At 36.7% G+C, this 19,759-nt stretch overlaps 1 protein-coding gene across 1 annotated transcript in view; it reads right to left on the bottom strand.

The window, feature by feature from the left end:
• The window catches only part of LOC124304325 (UPF0489 protein C5orf22 homolog), an 808,682-nt gene that overhangs the window by 355,861 nt on the left and 433,062 nt on the right, over window positions 1-19,759 (bottom strand). The window lies entirely within an intron of this gene.

The raw sequence follows: 19,759 nt of genomic DNA on the forward strand, positions 1-19,759 counted from the left end.
GTTGTAGAGTCGATTTTTTCTGCCATTAATTTTTCATTCGCGATACGAATTCGCAGAGAAAAATTTCATTCGATAAAGATAATAGAAAACATTCTAGTAAAATGGACAGCGTTGTGATAACTGCTCAAATATTGGTGGGTTTATGACAATTATTCTGAGAAATCAATCGTTCGGTGTAATTACAGTTACACCACATTTTGCAAATAACGAGATGCAAAAAATGATCAGCAGGTGAATAAATGAGTTGATAAGTACCATTAAGAAGTAAACGTTGAACGTTTCAATTCATTTATTCGTTATCATGATTTTTTTGCTTAACATTCGTCAGGTACTAACGGATATTTTAAAATATCGAATGAATAGCGTATCGTTGAATGAGCTTCTTAATCAGCAATAAGACAAAGTGTAAAATTCATGGCTTTACAAGTAAAACCAAATCTGAATTCTACTGAGAAAAAAGAATGTAAGCGGTATAGCGATTCCATATAAGTCTTGACAAATTGTTGAAATGTAAAGATAATTTACTTTGTAAAAATTCAATTCCCTAGAATCGAAGGAAATTATAGGTTTACGTGAAAGTGCGTATTTTATGACGTCGAAATTCATTTTATTTCAGTGGCCATTAGCATCGGGCGATGATAATTGTACGGAAATTACGGTAATCGATAATTTTCCCACCGTGTATTATTATCGATTACCTCCATTGATTTACACTGTATTTAAATTGTACCTCGATTATCGCGATCATTTCCGAAAATATCACCTCCTCTTAAATGGCGCTAGTAATAACATCTGAGCTGAAGTTTGTCAATTTTTAGTAAGTAATCTATGAATATCAAAAATTTAACATGCTAAGTAATAATTTTCCATCAATCTTGCTTAAAACTGGGATATTTATCACTCACGGTGGTAATAATTAAAATTTCGCTGTACATAACCTCAAATATATCATAACAAGTGTAATCCAATTCAAAATATGCGACGTACACATACTCTAAGTCAAATATCAATTTTTAGTTCTTTATAACGCGAAGTTAAACATTTCAAAGAAAATATAACAATTGTATCTTTTTTCTAGCGTGAAGATCGTTGGCGGGTGTCCGACCAAAACGTCCCTCAATAAACTCTAATAAGCCTATAATTCCAAAATATCCTACCTCGACGAAATTGTAAATTATTGAAATGAAATACAGATTGAAAATAAGAAAATCAAAGCAGCCAAGAGAACAAAAGCAAAATGTGGAAAACGAGATGAAGATAGTTTCCGAATCAGTCGCTGGATGACGGTGTTGATCTTCACTCTCATTGTTGATGTACCTACCTACACACCTACATTATGTATACATATATACACGCATGCTGTCGGGCTTAGGCCGAAGGTATGAGATCTTTAATAAACGCATCCATTGTATGGTAATCCGTAAATACGCGTACGTACGTACGTATCGCGCATTTGCGAAAAGGCGAGCTCGAGTCAGATTCACGGTTCACAAGTAGGCATAAGGCATAAGGCGTAAGGCATAAGACATAAAGCATACGGCACGCCATTGGGTAAGCGTCAGAATGCAGCAGCAAACCGCGCGGCTACAGCTACGCGGCTAATAGCGTATGCAGCTCGCGATTCGCGTAGGTGCGTGAACGGGATTATTCATATCTACTTTGTCACAGCTCGCATAAAAGAGAGCGGATTTTTTCTCCTCCCCCCTCCCCCCCCCCCCCTCACTCGCCTGAACTTATTTTTCTTTTTTCAGGCGCATACAAACACACACACACACACACACACACACACACATACTCACATTGTAAACCATTGCCATTGTGTATAATTTTTTCAATGCATCCATAAATCAACTTCAACCTTCCAAGGTACACCTACATATTGTGCAATAATTCGTCAGCGACCGAACGTTTGTATAATAATTCGTAAATACGCTGAGAGGAAGTGGCGAAACTTAGCATATAGAGCGTTCGACTGCGCATGCGCGAGCTGAATCGCATTTTCACGCAGGCTGGCCAACTCAAGCTCCGGCCCACGAAGATTAGAGGGAAGGAGACCGAACGCATATGGGCCAAGTATTGAAAACGTGGTAGCCAAAAGTGGAGAAAATTATTTAGTTAAAAATTCAGCTACGAGCGCTCGTGTTCATAAGATAGGACGTGAAGTCTGTCGTTTGCATCGTTCGGAACATAGTGAAGGGAGCATAGTGAAATCATTATCGAGTATTAATTGGCGTCTGTTTATCGCATTCTTGTCTGACATCATGTTTTCGCATAATTGCAAAACGGTAAGTCATAAGATTTTTCGCATTATTTTTATAATACCTGTTGAAAAAGAAATTTCACCAATTTGTAACACGTGGCAATAACGAACGACGGTCTTATTGCTACAAATTCTTGAAATTTCTTTTCAGTAGGTACTGTTTTCTTATCGAGATTGTCGAGCACAATTTTTTATTGTCCTACCAGCATCAAAAGGTAGATTTTTCTTCGCTAAAATTTAAAAACAAATACATAACCTAAGAAACTGCACAAGGGAGAAAGGCCTTGACCTGACGTATTCTTCAGTTCAATACAGTTCGATATAGCGTTCTCTCTCTTTTCTCAGTCTCTCTCTGTAGCCCATCTTAGCGACAGCAGCACCCTTATCGGATTAACGCTAAAAATTTTCTCCACTTTCATAGACCACGTTCCCAGTACAGCGTTCGGTCTCCTTACCTCTAGTTTTCATGCTTCGGCCATCAAACTTGGCTCGTGGAGGTTATGTAGGTGATGCGAATTTTTTTATTCGACCACATAGACCTGGAATAGTTGATGTAGAAATTTGAGAAGGCTTGGCAAAGTTTTCAAACATCACTGCTACGAATTATCGTAACGATATTGTAATTTCAATTCGCCGCTCGACGCAGCAGAGTTTGACGTCTCATGAATCGTTTCGTGTAAGTTGGCACTCCTGCTTTGCAGACGATGATATTGCCGCGGCAAATTTATTTTGCGTACACGCTGCGGGATAGTTTCGCCCTTTTTTATTCTGTGTTGTAAATTATCCTCCAACTCAAGATAAGCGTAAATGTCGCTATTCTTCCACAAGTTTTTCAACTCATCGTTTGTTTTGACTAAGTTTTTTCAATTTTAGTATTACCTCATTTCTGAAATTTAACTACTTAGCTAAATATTTGTACTATGCGATTAATCGATTGATCGAAACAAGTTTATAAAATTAAAGATATATTTCAGCGCATCTTGAAAACCGATCACTTATCGATTCAAGAAACGATTATTGATTCGTTTATCACAACATTGGCATAGTTTTAATTGGAACAAATTTTTGCTTGGACAACTATACACTCGGAGAAAAATGTGGTTGACTTCACTGTAAAAAATAGCGTGCTGAGGGGACGATACGAATTTATAGTTAATAGAACTTATTGCATTATATTGTTCCGAACTATGAACTTATCGTTACATCTGACAAGAGTTGTATGGTTAATGGTACAATAATGAAGACCTGACCATATTTAAACATCAGTGAGATAAACGTGATAAACTTATCGTTACTTGATTTATAATTTGGAAATTCAATACAGGAATTTTAGATTGCAGTTGGTTAACTTTACTATACGAGTCGAGTAGCTTCATCGTAAATGTATAGTAAAACTGTGGAATAAAAAAAAAAATAGATGAGGAACTCGTAGATAATTCAAGTCAATGATTTTTCGTGAGCACAGACACCATTTTGATAACTTATCAGTGTTGAAAACGCATTTTGGATCGATTAAAACCTAGCGCATTATTTTTTTCTAACCGGAGCTCGAACCCCATTCGCTCGCAATTTTCGGATTATAAGTCGGGGCACCCTACCTACTACGCCAAACTACTTTATGGGAATTTATGACTTTATTTGATTCATAATACAATGTACGGTCCATACGGGCATGACGGATACAGTCGCTGAAAACTGATCAATAAGATTATTCCATTTATCAAGTGAATTCAGCAGAATGTTTAGTAAATTCCAAGTACCGCAAATGAAATTTACAAATATACCAAATACATTTACAGCACAATGAAGTAAATTCAAAATACCCTTTTGCGTATTTCCAACTAAGTTGAGCAAAATGACAAAATTATAATGCACATTTATTGAGAATGCTCAGTAATTCACTTTATCACACGAAATTTGTAATTCAACTACACTTTTTTGTTGTAAATGTGTCGTAGATTTTCAAATATTTTCAACAGTGTACGTATAGTTGTTGAAACCATGTTCGTATGATCTTGTCTGAATAATTACTGTATTAGCATTAGACGTATTTAAGTCGAGTCAAACTATGTATGGTGCATTCAACTCTGCCAAAAGTTGCACGAATCATGTCGGTTGGTCGAAATTCTTATCCGTAAGTAGTTGATTATAAATTAGTTAATTGAGCTATAATCTGTACTGTCGAAGACTATAGAACGAAGCTCACGGCGGGATACCAAAATAATTCTGATGAACATCTGTACATGATGAACATTAAGAACAAAAATATAGTTGATTGTGGTATTATTATAGTCCCTGTGACGTCCTTGCATCAACTATAAGCGTTTAGTAAAATTGTTATTACGATAATTTGAGTATATTTCACGGTAAAAACGATCGGCGCGACTATAATATTTCAACTATACAAATTTTCAACAGCATGTGCAAATTTTTCTCTCAGTCTATGTAATAATGAAAATTTTGAACTATTCCAAGTTCGTTGAAGCGAGTGAAAAGAAATATTTCGTTGGTACTTTTGGGCATACGCCGCGTGACGTGTTGTAATAACGCGAAGTGAATTTAACGCGAGTTCGGAATCGGCGTGAATAACGCGCCGGGCGTAAATCTTATCACGTCATTGCTTACCGTCTGTGATATTACGGTGTTACGGTAGGTATATAACGGGTTATAACCGCGTTGCGGCGCGGCGCCGCGTGATTTTGATTTACGGCTAATTGCCGCGTATTTTTCCGGATTCCGCGCGCGCTTTGCATCTCATGAATGATAAAGCAATTTTCACGGCCCGCCCGGTCGTTAGCAGCAGGTCGCGAGAGGCTCTCGGGATTTCGAATACGTCACGACGACACATCGCCGATTTACTCGGTCATTTCTTCAAAATGTATGCGTTTCGCGGTTATCGCAGAATGCGTTCAACGGCAGAAATCGGTGCGAATTTGGCCCGGCGGAAGTATCGAGAGTATTGTCGTACTGATTTTCGAATGAGGAATGCGCGAAGTTTAGTCGAATATGTCATTTCAATGATTATCTTGATATAAGCTTTTTCTTTCCCATTTTTTAGTGAACTTTTGTAATTTCAGATTTTCGATCCCTGAAAATATCTAAGAAATTGGAGAAATGTTCTGAATTTGTGATTTTTTAACGTGAAATAACGATTTTTTGCTACAACGAGACAACGAAAATATTGTAATTATGAATAAGAGCTTGGATATCGAATTTTCTTTCTACATCACGTTCAAATCTTTAGAAAAAAATGCAGTTGATGAGTTAGATTTCACTCCGCAGTGACTGACTATTTTATTAAGAAAATCTTTGTACACATATTAACGCGTACAGATTTTTATTTAATACGGTAAATCTGATATTACTTCAAAATAAACATCAACTAATATCTTGACAAATTAAATATTTACCGTTGACTATAATGGGAAAGAAAGAAACTTTTTCAAACTGGTTTCCGAAAATATACCTAGTTGAATCTATCAAATACACTATCATTGATTTCACACTATTCCGAAAAAGTTCGATATCAGAAATCGATATTCAAGTTCAATTTTTCATGATTAGAAATTTTTTTTCTTTCAATTCTCAGGAATATCAATATAAAGCCATAAAAACAATTAATTACTCGATATGAACGAAATTAGTCGAATGATTCGATTTTGACATTCGAAAGAAAGAAGAAGAGACGAAACAACATCTCCGAATTTCCTCTCATTAACAATTGACCTTAATTTTTTACATAAATTCGTGATTTTCAGTTACGTTTCTATGAGGTATAAGTTACTTCAATTAATGCATGTATAAATCCGGCTCCTTGTATCTAATATCTCTTTTTCATCAAACAAAGGAGCAAAAAAAAAAACACGCGTGCTAATACAGATTTAAAAAATGAATCGACCCTCAATTTATATCGGTTTTTTGCATCCCCACCATTTTTATTAATTCGAGTTCAGTTAATTATGTCACAGCCTTATTTTCGTACAGATGATCGTTGTTATCTTGCCACCTTCAATCGGGGATCGGACTTGTTTTGCTTGGTTATTCTCCGCGCTCCGTCCTCTCGTTTCATTGCGATTATTATCTGTCATCGAAGCGGCACGCGTCAGGCTTCAGATGCACCCACAACTCGCTGCATTTGCGCTGCTGACTCGGAGCAGCTGCAATCGCCTTATAATCGTGACTGAGAAAGGTCAGTGGTAAAGATTACCGAAGTGGCAAGATGGCCCAAGATCCACGTCAACCGAGTCTCGACGTTATTCAGTCTTTGAGCGATACAACAGCTCTGCAGGATACGTGAAGCTCCAGAGATATCAGCATCAGCTTCTTCTCTGATAACTCGGATCGCTGCAATTGTCGTCGACGACGGCTTGAGAAGGCCTGCTTCGTCTTCGTATGTAGTTCCTTATTTTATTTTGTCACATTTGAATTTTTTTCATCGCTTGCAAACACGAGTAAATTACCGAGAAAATACGGCAAAACTTGGCAAGCTCAGTGAGTGACCGACTGCGCATGCGCAACGAAATTGAACACTATTGGTTGGCGAGATCCAGGATTCAGGGGAGCCAACTTATTCCAAACGGAACAGGTGACGTCAGATTCTCTCGCATCGAGTGGCGAATCGAATATTTATGTCGTTACGACGACTCGTAGCAACTATTTGACAGCTACTTGACCCGAAGTAATTCGCATTATCTACAATATAACATCTCTGAATCTTTCATATCGCGCTTTTATTTATTTTTTATCATGGCCATTTTCTTCTTTCACCCTTATTTGCCAATTTTTAACCGTACGGTCAACGAATAAAAATTGTCATATCGTTATTTATTGACCGCACAGTTGAAAAGTGTATCGATCTTTCGTTTTTCTAGTTTCTGAAATTTAATCAATCGAATATTGGGATTTCAGAAAATTCGATATTATGAATAATTTGTGGTGCATCGTCTCTACTTTCCAATCCACTTCAGCAACGGTTTGTGGTCAAAAGTGATTCATTCCACGCTTTGTTCAGGCACCCATTCTTCAAACGTACGATAATAATGTCTCTGGTAAAAAAATCGCGGTGTAATTGCATTTACGCATAATTCGTAATAAATATGATAAATTTCGTATCGAGAAACGGTCTTGCGTCACAAGCGGTATTATATCGGAAGATACGCCGAGTGCGTATGTGTACGTGAATAATGACTTCATGATACCGCGGGGATGATGATTAAGACTCCGCAGCCGTGCAAGAAAGGTCAGACTGTCGTAAGGCTCGAGCATACGCGGTCATTATTCCTCTATCAGCGGCGCAGCGCTCACGGAAAACGTTTCATTATCTCCTCATCCGCTGGGCCTCCGTGACTCCCGTCAATTGTGTGCTAAACATCGCTCCCGGTGAACCCTCGGGAGCTTGGGCACGTAGCCGAGAGTTTGCCGTGATCGCTTCCCTCTGAAAATATCTTATTTCATTTCTTCCTCAATCGTTTCAGCAGGATTAGATACATTTTCAGTGACACATTGTGGGCATTAACTCAATTTGAAGATAACTATGATCGAGTTAGATAAATTTTGGGATCATTTTGAACATGATAACGAGGACCATAATGATCTTCGATTTGATTTGTTGTTTATTGTATTAATTTTTACAGTTTCAACGCTTTTTCTTCTCTTCCTCCCGACGTACTTTATTAATTAACAGTATATTATTTCAGGATTATTATGCCAGCAGCGAAAATTGTTTTTAATTAATAGAGAATATTCAAGGGGAGACTTCGGTGAGGTTGAAAAGTTTTGCATCTTTGAATGAATTTTCTTGAAATTGTGACTGTTTGGGTAGAACACTGAAGTTGCATTTCATACAAATTTCAGATCAATGCGTCAAACGATTTGAAAGCTATAAATATTTTTCTAAAGTTTCTTGGAAATGTTACTTGCGCGTTAGCTTTAATCATAGAAGGTTGAAATTTTTGTCGGCACACTTGCTACCATGGATATTGTAAATAAATGGATGCGAGGATTTTTTGACCGGCGATTTTTTCAAGTCATTTACTCTACCACCTGAATTGACTGGAATTATTTTTTTCTTTTTCGACATGTTTGACGAAAATTTCCTGTGTAATAAAAATCGTTCCGACTAAATTTGAATGAGAAAAGTATTTACAGTTAGCATGTTTAAAATGCCAAAACTTTGGTATTTTCGACCCGATTCTAACCTTCTTGGCCTCACGTTGCTCATCATGGAGATTTTCAGTAATTGCCTAGAAAAATGTTACAAAATAGATCCGTGCAAGAAATGTTCGTCAAACGTTTCATTTCTCCGTTACAACTACGTTACTGTAACGAATTTCTTATATTGGTAGGTCAGGTGCCATAAACGAATAATTGTGTTGTGAATCTTATAATTATATAAATAGTTATACAGATCAAACCGGCCAGAAATATTGACGTGAGATTAAATAAAACAAGACAAAAAAAAAATTCTAAAAATTAACTCTTATTTTCTGAGGTGTCATACGTTAAAAATAAATGTTTATCCTTTATGTTGAGCCGTCGGTCCTTATATAATATATATTTCGATTAATGTGGTAATTGGTATCAGAATTTTCTATAAACTTTCCCAACAGGGTTCGAAGGGATTCCAAAAGACAAATAAAGAATTAGAATTCCGTCTCGATGGTTATGTATTAATTGGAGTTGTCACATTTATGATTGATGTGAATTATTATACGGATACTGACCGACTGACTATGCTCGCATCTTCAAACGTGATCGACACCGTACGTAAATGTGTGAACGTATACATGTGACGCCCAGATTCTTACGCTACGATGTAAGATTTTTCTGATGCCTTTCAATAAATCTTGGCAGATTTGATCATGGAGCAAAGGGAGCCTAAAAACATGAAGATTGGATGAAAACCACCGGATTTCAATCATTGCTCACGTTCCAATTATAAACCCTTTTCTCAAAACGTTGATATCTTACTTTTGGTAACTCAAATCTGTTCACAATCGTTTTTAACAAACACTGGGTAAGAATGTTCTCTCATTCTTCTTCACTGTCATTTCCATCTTGAAACAAAATTCACGACATATCATCACAACTCTTTTCAAATGACTTTGTAGAATCGTAGCATTCACTATACCCACATTTTCCGACCACGACACACTGCGAGATTGTTCCTCACATCATCGTCATCATCTGGCGTTTCACGAACGGCATTCCATCTCACACTACACGCGATGTCCGAGGTTTGCCGAAGTTCGGCATTACCTTGAAACCCGATTACTGGTCCATTCGCAATCATGGCAGTACCAAGATGCACGGTATCATCGGAAAGGAGAAACCTCTTCAGCTACGTGTGTATGATTTTCGATGCCGCGGGAAGGAAGAAGGGAAGGAGATGATTAGTCGAGGGGGCTTTTAAGGCGAAATTAGCGACTAAGAAGACTGCACGCAGGTGCGTCGTGCGTAGGGCATGAATAGCGTGGGAAAGTAGTCCTGCCTTACAGCCACTGTTACCATTTCGCACATGACAGGCTTGAGAGTAGAATGCTGCTGCACCATTGTCGAGGACTCGCTGGCTTACCGGTGACTAGAGCTCTAATGGTTGCGTAATGGCTTCCTCGTACTTGCAAAAGTGCTGATTACTCGCGTAGGAAGTGTGCAGTTTATAGATTATTACACTGTCTCTCGGTATGCCCGTTGTACTCTTTTCTTTTTACGTTTTTTCCTCTTTTCACTTTGATTCGCTACGCCAACGCTGCTCGTGACTCTGAGTTCTGTGCCAACTTGTTCCGCAGGATGGAGTAAATTCGTTCTTGGAAACTCGATAACGCATCGACCTACTATCCGACTATTCAACAGCCGGTTCGCAGCCTTCCCAACCAGAAATTAAGATAACGACAATAATCAACTAACCGAATGAACAATTTTCGCCAGCTCGCAGTTTGATTTCATACGTTTTCTCAGGAAAATTGTCATACCTACCGGAAAAGTTTTATTGTTTCTTGAAATGGGACTAGAAATTTTTAATTGGTCATACTCGCTGAGTTTTTTTGTTTAGAATAAATTACCGCGTGACATATGTTCAATCACCTTGTTCTGGTCGACAAATATTTATGATAAATTAATTACTGGCCCGCCGAATACGAGCACCTTAAACTTTTGTGATCCACTTCTCTAGTTTTATTTACAATTTTCTAATTTTCTACAGAAATCTTTTACTTCTGTATAGTAATTGTATCAGTTGATTATGAATCTCACGTCTAACAATAAATAAAAATTTTTAATGGGCTTTCCAATGAACAATATTTGAATAGGTTTCATTGATGAATGAAATATATTTGTGGATAGTTACTTTGGTGCTTTTGATAACGAATAAAGAATTCTTGACGGTGTAAAATTCACTGCATAAGATTATGTTCTTTTTTTTATGAATTTTTGTCTCAAGATAAACAAAATCGCAAAGTTACTTATGTCGATATTTTTTTTTTTTTTGTTGGGTTAGAGGCAATCAAAGTTTTGAAGATAGTAGTTTTATAAAAGTTCATAATTTGAGATTGGCATGGTATAAAAATCTGAAAAAAATCGCGGATGCTAATTTGACTAGGTACTGAAAATTGAACGAAAAAAAATAACGAAAAATAGCTGGTATGCCTGAAATAGAATGAGAAATTCGCTTCACCGTCGTATTTAATTGGAGAAAAGTACAATGCATTTAAATATCGTGAAAACAAAACCTCGACATGCATCGCCTTCACAGTAGTCGATCTTTTCACAAAGCCTTAGGCATAAGGCTGATATTCCACCTGTAAACTGCTGCACTGCTGAACAGGAAATGTCGAAACTACGGTGCACTTATGAAAATTGAAGTATAGAAGGTATGAAACTAGAATTGAGTATCGAGCAGAGACGTTTTACGGGATACGGTGGCAGGATCAAGAGCCGTATGGATTGATAATCCAAACGGTGATTTATACCTTATGTCTGTCTATAATAATTTACAGTTTTTTCCGTACGTCTTGGTTCGAAATCATTTGATCACTGCTACTCTTGCGACGATTTCAATAATTAGAAGAGTCTGAACCGAGAAGATGGTCGTTAATCGAAATAATTGGTTACTCACGTCCGAACGAATAACTGGATCATGTACTCAGGTCACAATTCGAGGGTGTAACGGAATTTATTTGTTCCTTATTATTATAACGATGATTGAAATTAAATGTGAAACACGTTCGTCAAATCACAAAATTTTCCGTTATCTTATTCTTCTTTTGACAAAAAAGATAATTTAGAACAATACTATGAAATCCATAAAATTACCGGGATGTAAATCTGTCTATAAGGTGTACAAATAAAATGTATAAATGTAAAACTTGTCACGAACGGCTCGTTTAGGATTTTGCCTCGCTTAGGCCTCCATTTCCTCTCTTCATTTTCATAGACCTCCGTTGCGGTTTAGATACAACTGTCGGTTATACGCTTGCTTTACCTCAACCGCGTTTGTTTGCAAACTAGGTATTTTTGGTTATATTGCGACGGATATTAAAATTTAAGGACAAACGTGGATTCGATAAACTTTTTTAGTTTTTCCTTTTCAAGAGCGCGATCCATATTGCTCTAGTTAGATACGCGTATATGGTTCATTCGGCGTCAAAGTAATGGGGGTGAAAAATGGTGAGGACGGAACTCATGGGCATAACAACGGAGGGCAAACCTTTACGTTTACTGAGTTAGTCACATTACGTTACAAGGGAAAGAGATAACCGTATAATAGTTCAGAATTCGCGCGAAATGTAGAAGTTAGTGAAAGTGATACCGGTAACGATTGAAAGTTTTTCAGTTTATTGTCAGCCACTGAACGAAACAAGCACTAACACGAACAGTTAAAAAGCTTCAAGTGACTGAGAAACTACAGCAAACAATTCCACGTACATGCAGAGATGTAAAATTAATTAGAGCCGTCAAAATACCGAGAAACTGTAAATGATTGGATACATGATCCGTATACGCGTTGAAATAGCAATAATACGAGACTAAAACATGGGAATGAATGTTAAACGTAGTCATAAACGACCAGATGATTGGAAAATTGGTGGTAATAAAATTCGACAACTTCGAAACTTGTACAAGTGACGGTTGTATTGAGAAATCATTCTAGACGAGAGCAAAAAGTCATAAATTATACTATTTTTGACGTTTGACGGGATTGTGAAGGACAGATTTTTTGCATTAGGCATGAATAAATTTTTTTCAATATTGTACCGACGTTTTAATCCGTTACAACATTCTTTCTATCAGTAGTTGTAAATGTTCATTTCGATATAAACAATGAACGCAAAACACAGACGCGAGATATTCTTATTTGATCAGAATTTCAATGTCACAATCGGGGCTTCAAGGTAGTTTTTCAAAATATGAAATGTGCTTTGAAGATAATCGTCTAAGAAGGAGGATGATTTCAATTGCCGGTTGAAAAATTTAGAGAAAAAAAAAAAAGAAACGGTAAGGTTTTGAAGTAAACACGTTGATGTGAAATATCATGTGATATATCAAATAATTAAGGCTAATCACTCAAATTCACGAAAACTTTTCAATTTTTTAACAATAACGGTTTTAATATTGTCGGAATTAGATGCAGATTTGATCAAATCCTAGTAGCTATTCAGGGTGAATACAGTTGTCGATACCACATTGTTTGGTTATTTCATCATTCAATCTGTTAGTTAAGATGACTAAGTAAATTTTTTCATGTGATTAGGACCTTAATATTTATTCGTTGTTATACCAACATAACATCAAATTATGACAATGGTTAGACAAAAATTCAGTACGAGAGATAATAATCATAACGAAGAACCATATACTCTGAGAGAAATTTCTTTAAATTCGTTAAAATTTCTTAAAAATCCAATGAATCTTTGCTAACAATTTGAAATAACATTTTGTTTACCATCCTATGTCTAACCCAAATCACTCGGTTTTTTGTTTCAGCAATATGACTCATCAACTAAAACAAAGTTTTACATCGAAGAAAAATCTATGGTGTTGAATCTGTGCCATGTTGTATGATAATTAAATGAATAACTGAAATTTTTTTTTCTTTCTTTCGCATTTTGTGAAATGAAACAAAACGTTGATTGCTTTAGAGACTAATTTTCGCTCTAGAATAAAAGAAGGAATTTGAAAAAAATATTCTATCAAAACCAATAACTATTCGCTTACGTTCGGAGGTGAAATTAGTCGAGGACTGTACGGTGACCGCAATCAGAATATTCTCTCGGTGCACTGGAAGCTGCAGCTAAGCGTAAAAGCGGCGTCTTTCGCGTAATTGCAACGCAAAATCAGTTTGTTCGGTATACTCTACTTTTTTAGTTAAACAAGGCTTTAACATCAATTTATTGTTGCACAGGCATCAAATTTTTGCAACAGTTACAAAAAAATACAGTAACACTGATCGTAATGAGAAAGAATGGCAACGGCTACTAGACTTTCCGGTAACAGCTAGAAAACTAATTTTCTTTTTGTACCTAGTACTATATTTTTCGATTTTGGTGAAAAATAAAAATAGTTAAGGACTGAGCGGTAACCGAAACTAAAAATTTCTCTCAGTGTATGAGTCGTAGGTGAGCACGTAGAGCCGAATGCGAATATTCCAAATACGCGAGGCGAAAAGACCGTTGCCTCCTTGTTTCACACGATTTTTTATACGGGATGTTGAAACAAGGTGGATACACCTGGATAGCACGAAAACGAAGTAACTTAGAGATAAACTGATAATAGATTCCTTATAATTTTTCCCTCGGAATCCAATGGTAATATTAGTTTTTGGGCCAGATGGGCCCAGGGGGGCCTTATGAGGCCCAACTTTGAAATTTCAAATGGAAATCCCCAGAATGCTGAATACACCTGGATAGCACGAAAACAAAGTAACTTACAAATAAACTGACAGTGGGTTTCCGAATAATTTGTCCCTAGCAATTCAATGGTGATATTAGATGTTGGGCCCAGAAGGGCTTTCTTCTTTTCTTCTTCAGCATTCTTCAATATCGAAACCTACGGCACTAGCAAGGGCCTTATGATCCCGGCGGCGGTTGATACGTATTCGGACGTAAAGTTTCCCGCTGAATCCAAATTCGAACGAGAAAATTGGAGTTTCCATATGAAATTTCAAAGTTGGGCCTCATAAGGCCCCCCTGGGCCCATCTGGTCCAAAAACTAATAATACCGAAAGAATGTAAATTCGAAAAATTGGTGATTTCGAAAAATCAACGACGGAGCCAGGAATCGAATATTACCATTGGATTCCCGGGGAAAAATTATTCGGGAATCTATTATCAGTTTATCTCTAAGTTACTTCATTTTCGTGCTATCCAGGTGTATCCATCTTTTTTCAACACCCCGTATAACAAGAGCATGTTACGCGTTTTTTCACGAAGCGCGAAATTGAGGTTAGGATAGCGTAATGTTAGGTAACAGCGCATGCGCGGCGCAAAGAAAAGACCACTTTCAACTCTCAGGACTTAAAAGTGGTAGTTTCCGTACTCCGCGCATGCGCATTCGCAGATTCACTCGATCGTCATAGTAACGGGTACCTTATGTACGATAAAACGCGTAAAACACGCTCCCGTTGCTGCATAAAAAACGTTCCTGGACCGGTTGATGCCGATATTGAGGTGGACGCGTCGGCGGATGACGTACCGAGTTCGTGCGGCGGGAAAGATTCCGTGTCACCGTTCCTCAGGGTTATCGGGGGCATCACACCCTAGACACTCACTCCATCGTCAGATAAAGGCTGGTATACGGTGGATATTCCGGGCAGCCTGCTGCCGCCGCCATCATCGGTGCATCGTCATGAGCGTCGCTGACCCTTTGCGAGACCTCCGTTATCTGCCGGAGATAAGCCCTGGGCCGATGCACAAACGCCAGTAGAAACGCTCGGCGTGATTCTTTACGACACACCAGCGACAAAAAAATATACCTTCCATTGCACCGTGGCTAAACGATTTTCTTTACACCCGGAAAATCAGGGTCGTTGACTAAACCAGAAAACGGTGCCTTTTATCAATTTTATCGTGAGACAGTCGTGAGTCGAGTATTCGTCATATCATGATATTCGCAAGCTTAGAGATCTGGTTGAAAGTATGAAAATAAAAAATACCGAAATTGAAAAAAGACGCTGGGATGTAAGACTTCGTCTCAAATCAGGGTGGGCCCAATTTTAACCAACTCAAATAAACCCATTGGATGTTACCCGAAAAAAACCCAATCTAAAAGAAATATTTTTTTCTCATTCAATATTGTTTTTTTGAAGAAAGACGAAATGCGTATATTTGTAGATTATATGTGTTTATTCAGTATTGAGAAAACGTAAGAATGAACCATTGACCTTAAAATAACACCTTATAGTAACTATATCTTAAAGTAACAAACATGAGCTGGAACTCGTTCGTGTAGTACATCATGGTAGAACCTACTGGATGAAAACTGTAGTAGCACATTTACAGAAATAAAAATTGTTCATAATGTGATTTGATTTATGCACTGAAATATTGATTGTCACTTGAAAAAATAACCAAAAAAATCTCACTAATCCCATGTTCAAGACACTAAACAAAAATGCAATGATTAATGCATCACAAATATGAAATGAATTAAACCCAATTTTAGTAGGACCTAGTGTTTTAAAAATAATCCGTATTTTTGCCCGCCGTGTCTCAAATAAAGATGGAAAAATCCAGCAGGTTTCTCTCTATTTCACTATGCAATGACTCGTTTTGTCCAGAAGATGTTTTTCCGTGAAATCACTGAAACAGATTTTCGTTTTCTTCAGTGGTCATTTCAGTATTGCCATTTGTCGATCATAATCAATCATAGCGGTGCAATGTATACGATTTCTTTTAAATTATCTTTCTTAAAGAGAATAATTTCTGGTCAACCAACCTCTTGAAAATTTCTGAATTGAAATTAGTTATCTCTTCGTTAATTTTATCATGACACAGTGAAATGTTGAGAATTTATCAAATTTATATATTCGTAGGCCGCAATGAATTTCTCATAAATTCAAAATAAAAGCAATTTTGAAAATTATCCAACAGAGATCAGATATCGATTTTTCATTTCAATTTGCACTGACGGTTGACAATCAAATAGTCACATTCGCTTTCATTGCGTTGGAAAAACTATTTGTCATAAACTTTACTAGTTGTGAGACAGATTTTTTTTTACGTACAGTAAATTGAATATTGCTGATTTTTCGATGGTAAAAATCGTGCTCAGTGTAATCTTGATTTTAATATTCACTTGTACCAATGTGACAAAAGAAAAGTGTTTCAGAAGAACTGTAGAGAATAATATATATATATATTTATATTTTTTTTAATAAGACACCGTGGAATGAAAGTGAATCAATTCATCAGATTTTCAACCACTCAAAAGTGGTTTGAATGGAAAATTTGGTATCAAAGCTCTGGCTTGTGATTTCAGTTTTATTTTTCTCTCGAAATTTCAGGAGACTACTCGCAGCGTTCGACTACACAAATTTGATAAATGCTCAACATGCGCCTATCTCGTAATAAAATAAGTGCAAAACAAAAGAAAAAAAAAAAAAACGAACGAACATTTATTCTCGACTCGCCAGCCTCTTCGCATAGATTTTTACGGCTCAATCACAGCCGGTCAGAGTTTTTTGTGAGATGCGCACCTCGCCATGTGAGTATATGCTGTACAGAGTATAATTGAGCCGTGAAACGATCACGTGCCGGGACGAAAGTCTCCGGGTTTAATTAAGACTGCCTGCTGCACGTTTAATTAAATCCGTGATCAAACTTCCTGCAGATGATACCCGTCTCGATGCCGGTAGCTCCGATTTTCTATGACTTCTTTTACACTCTGGTGCCGCTATTAGTGATCGAAATTTCGAGACGCTGATCAATTCCGGCGTATCGGAGGCACGACGTGCTATCTTGAAGATAATGGGATTGGAAAATATGCCGTGTTTGAAATTTCGACGGGAGATCGAAATACCTCGATTGATTGTCGCCGCAGAAAGCGGTGATACATGCATTATATCTATTTGTCAGGATCTCTTTGGTCCAGTCTGTAATGCATTTCAACTCAGCTGTCGCCATTTTTGAATTATCTATATTCTATGAAAAAATACGATCAATTCGATCCATCGGTTCAAAAAATTCTTTGCATCGCCGCATTACTTTAGATCATCTAGCGTATGTGTATCTCTGTGAATTTTTAGGGACTGTATAGTCTGCGGAATGAAATAAACAATCGTAGAGTGAAATCGGACGAATTTACTGGATTTTCAACGATTTTTAAACGATTTCAAACAAAGCATTAACATAATCTAACAATAGGTATTTATTTAAAATCTCGCTGTTTTAAACTCTGACGTTTTTAAAGAGATCTTCGTAGCTTAAGAATACATTAATTCACGGAATACTTAATGTTCGATTGTAATTTGTTGATAAAATTAATGAAAAGTATCGACTTTTGTAACAAAATATTGTTTTTGAACTCCCTTGTTCAGTCTCAATCAAAGATGTGTCCGAAGGAAATAAAGTGCTGCTTAATGTAAAAAAATACGAAAAAAAAAAAAATAATTTCTTTGTGTACGATAAGTTTTTTTTTTTTTTTTCTAAGAAGTTTCACTGATTCCAAAAAATTATTTTAAGTTCAACTACACGGGTCCTTCGAAACAAATGCTTTGTTGTAATGCTAGATATGGTTTATGAATTGCACCGATGAAACAAAATACCAATTAATTTATGCTCAACAAAGAAGATCTGATATTAAATTTTCAATCAAAAGAGAAGAGGCTCAAGATTCACGCAAATTAAAATGAAGTAATTTTTCAAGTGTGGGAAGATGATCAAAGAATGAAAATAACCGATAAACACGAGTGAAGATCTGATAATTTCTGGCACAAGGAAATCCACAAGCCTGTTTTCTCTCTCCGATCAGTTTGCGTCAGCACGCATTTAAAACATGCCACTAATTTCCATTCCAAATCACAACACGTGCATTAAGGTGTCCCACATTATTAGGGTGTTGACGAACTTTTTAAGAACCCGACGAATATTTTTCAAATAATTCAAAAAAAATTTCCTAATTTTTTCAGATTTTTAACTCAGCTTTAACCCGTGCTGATCACGGAGTAGATTTTCCCATTCAAAAAAAAAAAAAAAAAATTCAAAAAATGGTATGATGATGTGAATTTTTTCTCAGATAGTAGTACTAGTGGCCACTAAAACCTCGCAATTACATATTTTTTTGAGGATTCTTACCATTACAATAAAATAAATACCGAAAATGTGTCCGAAATACGTGTATTTTAAATGGGAAAATCCATCAAATGGGAAAATCGGGACGGGTTAGAGTCGAAATAAAAATCTGAAAAAATTGGAAAATTGTTTTTGAATTTTTTTGCGAAATATCAGGCGACTATGTGTTAAAAAATTCGTCGACACCCTAACGTGTATAATATGGAACAAATTATGAGCCACGGCGCCGATCATAGTGAAACACAATGATAATGGTGATGTTGACGAATCTTTTACGTGATACACGCCTTAATTCTGCTTGTACAAAAGTGCCGAACAATACGCTACTGCATTCCAGTCGGTCAAAGACTCTGAGCAACGGATAATAAATGTCGAGGCGTCTCGGGAATGTCGTTAATTTAACGGTGTGCAATGTCTGAGACAATGCGACCAATCGCGCAACCAATTTTTACCTCGCTCATCGAATTTCGCACTTGTTTGCATTCCGCGCTATGAGAATTTTCGCAAACTTTCAGAATTTCTTCATGCGAAGCGACGAATCCTACGATTTGGCACTATTGGAGTCGACTTTCACATAATTGAATAGACGCTACACATGAAAAAAGAATTTGGCTTGAGAAATTTTTTGTTGCTGCAAATTCGTATGGTTTCACTCGGCGACTCAAATTATTTGTTCTAATCGCTTTGTTGGGAATTAATTTTTTCGTAGACATACCGCATGTTTGATACATTCAACAAATTAGATATCTGTGAGTGTAAGTTCAGATATTATTTTTTGATAGTTGTCGATGCACAATCATAATTGTGAGATAGTTTTGAAATCGAAAAAAATGTTCTCACACACCTATTTGTGAAATATTGTTTTTAACTGAGCTGCAGATTGATTGAAATCGACTTTTATCACAAAATTATACACTGAAACAGAAAAATTTTTAACTTTTAATGAATCAGCATTCCCACGGCTGCAAAAAATTCTTTGCGCATCCACTTCTATCGCAGAAGGTTGAAACTTTATTTCTAGGCCTATACTACCATGATCTGAAAATTGGTGGAAAGATTTTTTTATACGACTTCTAGTGAAGATTTTCGAAATTTCACCCAAGTCTCCTTTTATGCAGTTTACAGACAAATTCCCTCAAGGTTTGAAATTCGTACGCTTCAATTCAAAATTTCAGTTCAAAGCCTCATTGAAATCAGCACAGACCTTCTTATTTTG

This window comes from Neodiprion virginianus, chromosome 5 (genome assembly GCF_021901495.1).
Source record: "Neodiprion virginianus isolate iyNeoVirg1 chromosome 5, iyNeoVirg1.1, whole genome shotgun sequence".
In the NCBI taxonomy this organism is placed as follows: domain Eukaryota; kingdom Metazoa; phylum Arthropoda; class Insecta; order Hymenoptera; family Diprionidae; genus Neodiprion; species Neodiprion virginianus.